Genomic DNA, 10,311 nt, shown 5'->3' on the forward strand with positions numbered 1-10,311 from the left:
TTTCTTTTGTCACGGTATCATTGAAACTTCAATCCGTTGTTGCCGGACCAACTGAGCATTGCTCATATGGTGAGGTACTGAGGTTCGCTGTGGAGGAACCAATCCAATCTATCGGTTCTTGGCCTTGCATTCTTCTTAATTTATTTCAGGGTTTTTTTTGTGATTAGACGTCCCGTCGAGAAGAGTCTTTACGGATTTTCGTTAATCTGAAGATGTTGTGCTGGCTCGGTATCTCGAGGTACTATAAGAGCGTGTGTATTTGGCTCGGTATCTCGAGGTACTAATAAGAGTGCGTGTGTCTGAAGATGTTGTTCTGACTCGGTATCTCGGAGGTACTTCCTCCGGTCCTTTTTAGTCTGCATATAAATTTTGTCCGAAGTCAAAATATCTCAACTTTAACCAAATTTATAAAAATAAGTATCAACATTCACAACGCCAAATCGACATTGTTAGATTAATTATGAAATATAGTTTCATAGTACATAATTTTGCTATTGTAGATGTTGGTATTTTTTTAATACAAATTTAGTCAAACTTTGCAAAGTTTGACTTGACATAAATCTAATACGCGGAGTAAAAAGGACCGGAGGGAGTACGAATAAAAGTGTGTGCGTGCGTTTATAGTGATGAGTGCGTGCAATGGCGGAGCTACAGAAAATAGATTGGGCGGGCCAACATGGCTAGATCTAAAGGGAGACTGTAATGTTTACCTTTATGGCCTAGTTTTTACACTCACTCTAGTTTTGGCCCTATGGCGTGCGGGCCATGGCACGCTTTTGCTTGTACGTAGCTCCGCCAGTGAGTGCATGTACATTAAAAAAATCATTATTGATGGTTGACTTCGTCAATCTGAAGATATGTGTGCGTGTGTTTATAGTGGTAAGTGTGTGTATATTCAAAAGAAAACATTGTTGATGGCTGACTTCGTCGATCTAAAGATGTTGTATAGGCTCGGTATCTCGGATGTACTCATAGGAGTGAGTGTGTGTGTTCATAGAAGTGAGTGTGTGTACATTCTAAAGAGAAAGATGTTGTGCAGCCGATGACAAAGATGTTGTGCAGTCCGATTCATCTATGGCCCTATCGATATTCAGAGATGAATCACTTGTTCGCTCTCCATATGGTCATCTAGCATTGGAGATCAAGTCCCTAAGATAGAACCAGGTGTTTATTCCACAAAAGCTTCATCGTAGTCAAAATAGAGTAACAGATTGTTTGACGAGATATAGCCATACAGAGCATAGCACAACTGTGTGGCTACATAGACGCCACGCCCCCCCCCCCCCCCTCCCCGTGTGCTGCGATATTCTTGCCTCTGGATTGTAACTCTATAATCCTAAAATAGAACACTATTATCCTCACAAAAAGAGAGAGATGTTGTGCCGGCTCGGTATGTCGAAAATACTCATAGGAGTGTATGTGTTCCTATTCATAGGAGTGAGTGTGTGTACGTTGGAAAAATTTAATTGTTGCCGGAAGATTTGCGTTTATGGGGCCTCCTTCAGTTCTTGCTAGACTGCTCTGCAAAAGAAAAGTCCCAGCCTTTTCACTAGATATAAGCATACGCAAAGCTTGCAAATACTTTCATTGATAGCTCATTGATAAAAAAAAATCACTAGATGAGCATTATTATTTTGGTGAATGCGCAGAGTTTGGAAATAAAAAAGAATACATAAAGGGTACAACACAAATGCAAAAAAGAGATATGATATGCTCGGTTGAAACAAAGCTAAACACAGCTAAACCCATTAAGCCCATATTCCAACCATGGAAGGCGAGGAGCCTCGAGAGTGCCTATAGAGATCAACACATAGGGTGTTGGAGCCATGAAATGCAAGGAGCATCAAGACTACCTAGAGATGGGCTAATAGGCTGCGGAACACGCCATTGAGAGTGCCTAGAGATCGGAGACAGAAGCATCCAGAGTGCCTAGAGATCGGCAAGTAGGCCGCACAACCCGCCATCGAGAGTGGCTAGAGACCGGAGACAGAAGCCATGGGAAAAATGTCGGTGAAGTAGTACATGACGCCCCAGATATCCATGCCTTTAGAGGTAACCCGAATCAACATGACGTCCAATATCCCTAGATCCATCATCGGGGATACCACGTGCGAACAAGACAACACCTTCAAAAGGGAGAACAACGCGATGTCGTCATCTGGTCCGAAGGACCAGACCTAGGGTTCCCTCAGTGGTCGAAGAGGGGCACACATAAATGACATGGCAATGCCTCTAAGAAGGAGACGACACTCGTGAGTGTCGCCGCTACCAGCATTGGCAAGCTGAGCAGGGCTTTCTCCCTGACCTGAGTCCAAGCAATCTCATAGCCATCAGAACAAGATCCGGATACAAGAAAATCAAGTCATTAGTCAGAACCACCACCACAAGAAGGGACTTGCACCCGCAGTAACAAGGTTGTGCTGGCCCCGCCGGACACGTGGGCCTTGGATATGGCAGAGGATGGGGCAAGAAGGTGGATGGGGTTGGGAGGCTGCGGGGCAGAGAGGGTTGTTGAAGGATGCAGCGGCAACCGGTGATGTCGTCAAGTAAGGAATCGGAGAGAACGCAGAGCCGGGCCGTCGGGGCCAACGCCATCAGGATGCCGACGAGCCAAGATGAATTGGATCTGCCCCTTTGGGTCTTTTTATATTGGTATAGATGTATAGATCTCTCATTATCTTCTCTGATAGAAATGTTATTCTCTCTTTTACTGACATTTGCTTAGCAGGGTCTCTAACTCTATATAGCAGCCACTCTACTCTTGGCCTCCTCTTTTCTGCTAATATAACTCTTTCATTTCACGAATTTAGGTCAGTAAAGGATGCAAGTGTTATCTGAAATGAATGGATGTAAAGCGCTTGTATGTGGCTTTTCAAGTCTGCCGTCAAATCCAAAGCACTTGATCGAATTAGAGCAAAATAGGGATATGCAATGCAATAGCTTTTCTTTCAATAGTATCCCCTAGTGACCATCGACAACCTGGGCTAAGCCACGGGTCAACATATCCTCCGATAGAAATAGAAGTCTTTGGATAGTGGATTTGCAGTATATTAACAATTTGAACAGAGAACTACAAATATCTTCGTATGATTGTAGCTCCCTTTCAATATAAACAGCTTCCAACCGCAAGCAAAATCCCAATAGACGTCGTCATCGTAGAAGACCATTAACTTCCGGCCACGTACGGAATCAAGCGTATGCATAATCTGAGGAGAAGAAATATTTTCTTAAAAGCTTTCTGAAACAATGACTAGCACAAGGTTACTGCCTTTGCTCAGATAAAAAATCTTTTATTAATTCTCCAAACTAGTTGCCGAACATGTTACATGTGCCACAAAGAGTGTATAAGTTAGAACCTACAGAACTATGAACTACATCGCAGGAGCCGACTTGCACTAGAAAACATATGCTTAATGAATTCGTCGCGGTGGCAAAATAAATGACACTTACTATCATGTCAATCCCGGTGTGTAAGGTTGTCTATAATCAAAATTACTCCATGTTTTCGAAGCCAGAAGATCTTCACTCAAAGCGGTAGGGGCGCTAGGCTAGACGCACGCCCAGGCAAACAGCAGAGCAACAATGTCAAACAACTAGATCGCCGGTCACAACAATGTGTCCAAGCAGAAATTGCTCAATTTAGTAGGAGGTCGGGTTTAGCGACGTATTCAAACAGGATACAACAAACTAAAAGGAAGAGGAAACATTCACATGTAATAGGAGGAAAACATCATCGAGATTGACATCGGCATGAGAAATAAGGCAGCATTCAATTTAGTGCGTTCATGAGACCACAAAAGGTAACCACTTGATATTAAGCTCGGTACTAAGAGCGTGAATATGAGAGAGGAAGTACCAAGAGCAGGAACACAATATAAATAAATAAAAACTACGTAGCCATAGCTTCTTAGGCATACTACTTAGTTGCTTCATTCGGCTGCCTTCTCGATCAACTTCATAGATGGCACGTCAATTAACCTGATGCAGGCAATGTGTTAGATATATTGCATAGACCAATTTATGTGGAGACAAAAAATGCACTTGCATTTTTGTACCTTAGCCTTTTAAAGCTTATAACCAGGGAGTGATGGTTCCCCTTTTCAATTTTGAAAGCAAAGACACATATGATACTCTCTGATCCCTGCCGCTTTGACAGAGCTTGACCAATTGTTTGTTATTGTTGGTCTCTTGTCCGTATCCAGGTGCACTCATCCAACCCGGTAATACAACCATTGAAGCATTGCATATAAAACATGGCATTATCTATGAACTGACCCACTACTCAATGCCTCTCAATTATGATGTGGACTTAATCAAAGTGGTGCTACTTGCCCAACCCCAACTCCCACAGAATCCCGTTTTTCCTAACCCGGTAATAGAAAAAAAATAGGTATCTCAGGATGGAAATGTAGGGACTATCTCAGGATAGAAATGTATCAAGGAATTAATGAACTAAGTTCAATGATCAAACCTCTGATATAAATATTTCAATTAACATCTGATATTACTCAGTATATCTCAGGATGGAAATATATCTGAGTAGGTGATGGTAGATACTCACAGTAGTAATCACCCCGTAAAATATATCTAAAAAGATGACCCTATATATGCATGCCATCGACGCATTTGTTATTAAATATGACGTGAAATACCTTGCTTTGGTATGATAGAAACCAAAAGATAAATATCATGCATTTATTTGTTTGGCCAGACCTTTTGCCCAAAGAAACTGAATCTCTCATCACAACAAAGTTCAAGTAAACTGCAAATTTGCACTACGATGGGCGAGTGGATAAGAGACAGAGAACTATAGCAGCACAATAAGCCTCTGAAGCAAAGAAGGAGGCTCAGTGATGACATTGACAGCCTTGTCATACAACGACAAAAATGGCTTGAGCTGTTCAAAAAAAATGATGAAATCAAAATGGGGGAGTAATTTATTTAGGCAAACACTGAATCAAAATCTTAGTGGTTGGTTTACCGACAACCAGTATATGAGGTATGTTTATTATTTATGGGACTTGTCCATTTAAGCCTTAATATCCCAATTACGGATATTTTGGTAATTTATATGACGCACTGTAAAAATATTAAGCACTCACAATTGATTATTTCCTAATTGGTCACCTAAACACCCTTTAATATACTGTGACAAGTAATGTTATAAGTCATCAAGCTCTTTATGATATTTTCTACTTCAGATTCCAAGTCGCATTAAATGAGTGCACAAAAGAGAATATAAAAATAAAAAGGCTCAAGGTACTTCTGACAGAACTCATCTCAGTGTTATTTTGGTATATAGCTTAAGCCCTGGATCAACTAAGCTAGCATGGTAGATTTTTCTTCTTAATGAAAGCACGTATATGTAAGAGCATGCAGAAAGGGTCAAAGAGCTAGAATCCTATAAAATACAGAATCCATCTTTCGACACAGGGAACAATTATATTTATATTTGATACAGAACATGCACTTGTGAATTGGCAGGTAATATGAAGGTCATGTATGGGAATTTTACCTTCGCTTTCAGTGACACATATCAGATCATCTTCCCCTCGACCCTTTCATGATGTGGTTGCTGCCGGTGCTCTAGGAATAACAAAGTTGTTTTAATAGTAATTTTGGAAAACACATGGTGATTGGGAAAAGCAAAGTTTAAATCACATAACAGATCAAGTTCAATTAATATGGTGTCATAATCAGAAACTTTCTATACTACCATATAAGCATCTTTGAAAGATCAAAAGATCAAGAACAACTTATATGCAATAAAGGTACGAGAGAGAAGAAATCTTTACATAAGACGGCTATAAACACTGGAGCATAAATAAGCAACACCTTTAAATACAAATAAAAAGGGTTCAGGGTTCAATGCATAGTGGGCTCAGATTCGCCTTTCCTCGATCATATAGCCTACCCCCGTCATCTCTTATCACCAGATCAATCTGTTTATACAGTTGAGCTGCCCTGGTTATCACTCAACAAGATTGACCATCCAAGGGCAGAACAGTAAGTATCACAGGATGAAAAGGATTCTAGAGACAACCGCTCACCTCCTCCATGGTGCTCGGCAGAGGGAGCCAATATGGCACTGCAGATTTTCAAGTTACCAAGGCCATCAGGAAGAGACAAATGTATGTGGTTGAATAATAAAAAAATAACAAAGAACGTTGCCATTGGGACTGAGCCGACCTACTGGTGCTACTTCTCACCATGGTACACAAGGCAGCCAGCCCTGGCATCTACGGAAATGAAAGGAAAGTGCAAAAAAAGTAAGAACATAGAAAAGCCAGAAAAGTAAGAACAAAGTGTGACTGATATCTACTTATCCCAGGTTAACAATTTGGGTTCGATGAAAGTGTGAGTGTATGCTCTCGGTTTCTTCTAGATTAATAGAATGGACATGACAAACAAGACACTGGCATATTTTTCAAATGACTACTAATATTGAGTACTGCATTAGATACTTTCAGATTATGCTAAGAGACCAGACCATGTACAACTACCTGGCTAATGACGATTGCCTACCTTCATAATTGCCTATTGCCTTGAGCTCACACCAAGATTAGTACCTGCAAATAACACATAGACAATTTAGTGTCAAGGCAAAGACAAAGAAAAGAAAAATGAAATAAGGGAATATAAATACTCATTATGTAACAAAACCTAATAACCAGTTGTAGATGCTAAAAAACTGTTTGTCTAAGTGTTCAAACTGAGGACTTTTGAAGGTCACCTGCTCTGATAGGTAAAGGCACTGACGATTCTTATAGGTAGTCTGCTCACACAGAAGACCCCACCTGTTTCCAATCAAACCAATAGATCAACAAATAATTAGTTGCAAAACCACTATTGAAGGCAAAACTGAACCACTATTTAAGTCAAAACTACTGCAAAACCAAACCAGCATGCTTTCAAACAGAATGCCACCACTCTTGAACATTATTAGCTTCAAAGTACCCGGTGGTGAGTAAGAATGCACCAGAGCCGATGCTCAAAAAAGAATATCATCAAATCATGCGGGGCGGTCTTAAACTCTACTCCATGGTAGACAAACATCAAGTGATTGAAATGCAGCAGAGTCCCTGCAGTACTTACCTAGCTAGCTGAGAGCGAGTGATGCCCAGGCTGCATCATCGATGAGACAAGAGGTGCGCCTTGACCTGGTGCTGTACCCCAGGGTTGAGAGCTCAAGAAGGAACAGATGTTGGTTGATACTGAAATGTAGGATTAATTAACCTGTAAAACAAGGGGGGGGGGGGGGGATGTAGTTATTGACAGGGAGAAGCATTCCATGTACATATATACATAATTTAAAGGAAAACGGCGAGAAACAATGAAGGCGTGTGTTTATAAGAAGACACACAAGCATGATGTTGTGTTTGATAGCCATTAAAAACTCAACAGCATATAACAACAAAGCTTATTTTGCCCTTTTGTTTATAATTACCTATAAATGATGCTACCATAGGCCTATTTACCCAAAAAAACATATCAATGTGCAACATTTTTTTTACCTAGTTTCCTCCACAATTTCTACTTAGGCTCATAGCTCTACTGAAATCTTTTTCTCGGAGTTTGGTTTTGTGTTCTGCTCAATTATATTCAGGGTGTCCTGGAATAATGAATTCAATTTAAAAGACAGTTTACTTTAAGTGATTATACATGCGAAGGGCGGGTGGCGCGCGGCAATCTGAAGAGAATATTTCACAAAAATAAAATAAAAATCACAGCAGGTATAATTCATCTTATAGTTATTTCAGTATAATATGGTAGATCCAGTCAAGAAGTAGATGCATTGCAATCTGAAACGTTTGATATGGTGTGACCATAATATAGAGATCTTAAGGTACCTGGTGAGTCCTTTTAACAGAAGACAAATTTAGATAGACATGTACAAAAATGCGAGAGTAACATTTATACAAGCATCTATGGGAGGGACAAGTCCTATGGTTTTGTTGACATTGTACGTTTAGAACAGGGCAGATACCTGTATTGCATAGATTCTTTGTATATTTTGGTCATTAGATTGTTTGTCTGGTTGGACTGAAGGCACAGACAAAGATACAAGGATGTACATGGCCATTTAGAATAGGGCAGTATGGCACAAACCAGTATTCCATAGATGTTGTTGACAACCCCTCATCTCACCTTTCAGTCTGCAAAATAAGAGGCAATCGAGCTTGAGAAAGAGATGGACTTTAGGCCATCGGCGGTCACTATGGCGAATTTGCTCAAGAGCTGGCCAACCCTGGGTACGACAAATTCAACAATCAGCACTCCGTATAAAATAGTCTGAAGAGGCTTATCTCTCTACAGGAATTGAGTAAGGAGACAGTCATACCATACACTTTGTAGAGTTCTACGATTCTGCTGTCCAACTTGACGGCAGGCCGTCCTTCTGCACGAACATACAGAGACTTAGGAATTCCATACACAATTAGCTATCTTTTCTTTCATTGGCCAGTGCACCTAACTCGTGTACAAAATGTGATTTCAGTGAATTCAAAAGAATCAGCAGATTGAAGAATGGATGCCCACCTGTTGAGACCGTGGCGTCCTTCTCTATGATTTTCTGGAGGATACTAACAGATTACTACTTCTCCGGTATCGATGTCGTCCATTCTGCCCAATGAAATCTCCCATTCCCAAAAGCAGAGCCAACGACAGTAACTTATGGAACTATGAATCCACAGAATAGCCATAGCTTTGCTGGTATTCATCAGAGTTGCCTGCTGCCTAATCAACAATCCCATTCCCAAAAGCAGACGGCACCAACAGCAAGGAACGAAAACAAAATTCACAGATTTTGCACAGCTTTGCTAGTACGTATTCATCAGAGTTGCCCTCTATCTGCGGATCGTGGCCGACTAATCAGCAACACTGCAGGCTCGCAGGCTTGCACGCCAAAAAAGGGTAATCCCCCGTGCCGGACAATTTCGCTGCTCACGCCCGCCCCACTGACAGTCGCTAGCTAAAGCTGCACCGCACAGAACCCATCGCCACGAGCCGACGAGCGGTCGAGCGAGGAGGAGCAGGGGAGGGGAGGGGTGGCTGCTCACGGGGAGGTAGTCGGCGAGGTGGGGCACGTCGTCGAGGACGTATCCGAAGTCGCCCTCGGAGATCTTGACGTAGGCGGTGTTGGTGAGGCTGTCGTTGGAGGCGTTGTGGAGGGCGTGGAGGTTGGGGTAGGAGTCGCGGGAGATCCGCACGCACATGGCGGAGGAGGTCAGCGCCGCCTTGGCCTGCTGCTGCCGCTCCCCGCCGCCGCCGCCGTCGTGCTCCTCGTCCTCCCTCCGCTGCTGCTCGTCGCCCAAGGCCTACTGCTGCGCCGCCTTGGCCTGCTGCTGCTGCTCCAGCGCGGTTCGAGGCGGTGGGTGGCGGCGGCGGCGATGTGGGTGGGAGGAGAGGAGGCGGGAGGGGAGGGGAGGGGAGAGGAGGCGCGCGGGAGGGGAGGGGAGGCGGCGGCGAGCTGGGAGGGCGGGGGAGGCGCGAGTGCGGGAGGGAGGTGACGGCTAGGTCATCCCACGGCAGCGCCCCCTTTTTATACCCAATAGTCAAATGACTAAAATGCCCTCGGGGGGGGGGGGGCGCTGGAATCACAGGCGGTGGCACGAACGATGGAGAACTATTCATTGTAGCAGTGTTCGTTTTTTGATCCAACGGCCGATATCTTCCCAGAGCGAGATCCGACGGCCGAAAACGCATCAAACAAAAGATCCGACGGCCAGAAATCGCTGAGCTCTGAGAACGCTCATGTTCTCCCAACTAACATAGTTCTGGATGTTGAACAATGAACAAAGAAAGGGATCATCACGCCCCAGGCCACGGGCCTTGCTGCCTGGGGCCTGACGCCACAACTGACTGAAAGTAACACACACAGCTGCACACACGACACCAAATTTGATCTCCCATTTTCTCCAATCAACTCGACCATGCCATGATTCTTGCAGCCTCATGGTATCTTAATTTGATTTCCCGTGGCTTTCGAAGCTACATCTATCTCGCGCTATTTTCCCTTCAGCGTGCGCCAACTTCTCGCGTGTCAGACGGCCATCCATCATACGCCACGTTCATTGAGGCACAACTTAGAAAATCGAGCAAACCATGGCTCAATTCTTTTGGCCGGTTTTCCCAGGATCTTGAGAATCAGACCTCCTCCTAAATAGCTAGGAGTATAAAAAATGATCAAGATTCTGAGAAAATCTAAGAGGAAGTTTGATTCTTAAGATTCCGGCAGAATTAGCCAAAATAAACTAGGCCCGTGCTTAAAAAATCTAGGCCTATGTTATGCGCTTAAAAAATTGTACTATG

General features: G+C 43.1%; 1 long non-coding RNA gene across 22 annotated transcripts; it reads right to left on the reverse strand.

Annotated features, from left to right (window-relative positions):
• Positions 1–3,753: 3,753 nt before the first annotated feature.
• LOC141025531 (uncharacterized) lies at positions 3,754–9,514 on the reverse strand. 22 transcript variants are annotated; one of them, XR_012187217.1, is made up of 8 exons: positions 8,539–9,500; positions 8,342–8,398; positions 8,149–8,248; positions 7,096–7,236; positions 6,734–6,797; positions 6,526–6,569; positions 6,190–6,239; positions 3,754–6,088 (listed from the first exon to the last, which is right to left on the reverse strand). It is a non-coding gene; the product is annotated as an uncharacterized lncRNA (long non-coding RNA). The 22 variants fall into 22 exon arrangements; XR_012187219.1 differs by having other exon boundaries at positions 6,194–6,239; positions 6,504–6,569; XR_012187209.1 differs by having other exon boundaries at positions 6,504–6,569.
• Between the last annotated feature and the right edge of the window lie 797 nt (positions 9,515–10,311).

This window comes from Aegilops tauschii, chromosome 1 (genome assembly GCF_002575655.3).
Source record: "Aegilops tauschii subsp. strangulata cultivar AL8/78 chromosome 1, Aet v6.0, whole genome shotgun sequence".
NCBI lineage: Eukaryota > Viridiplantae > Streptophyta > Magnoliopsida > Poales > Poaceae > Aegilops > Aegilops tauschii.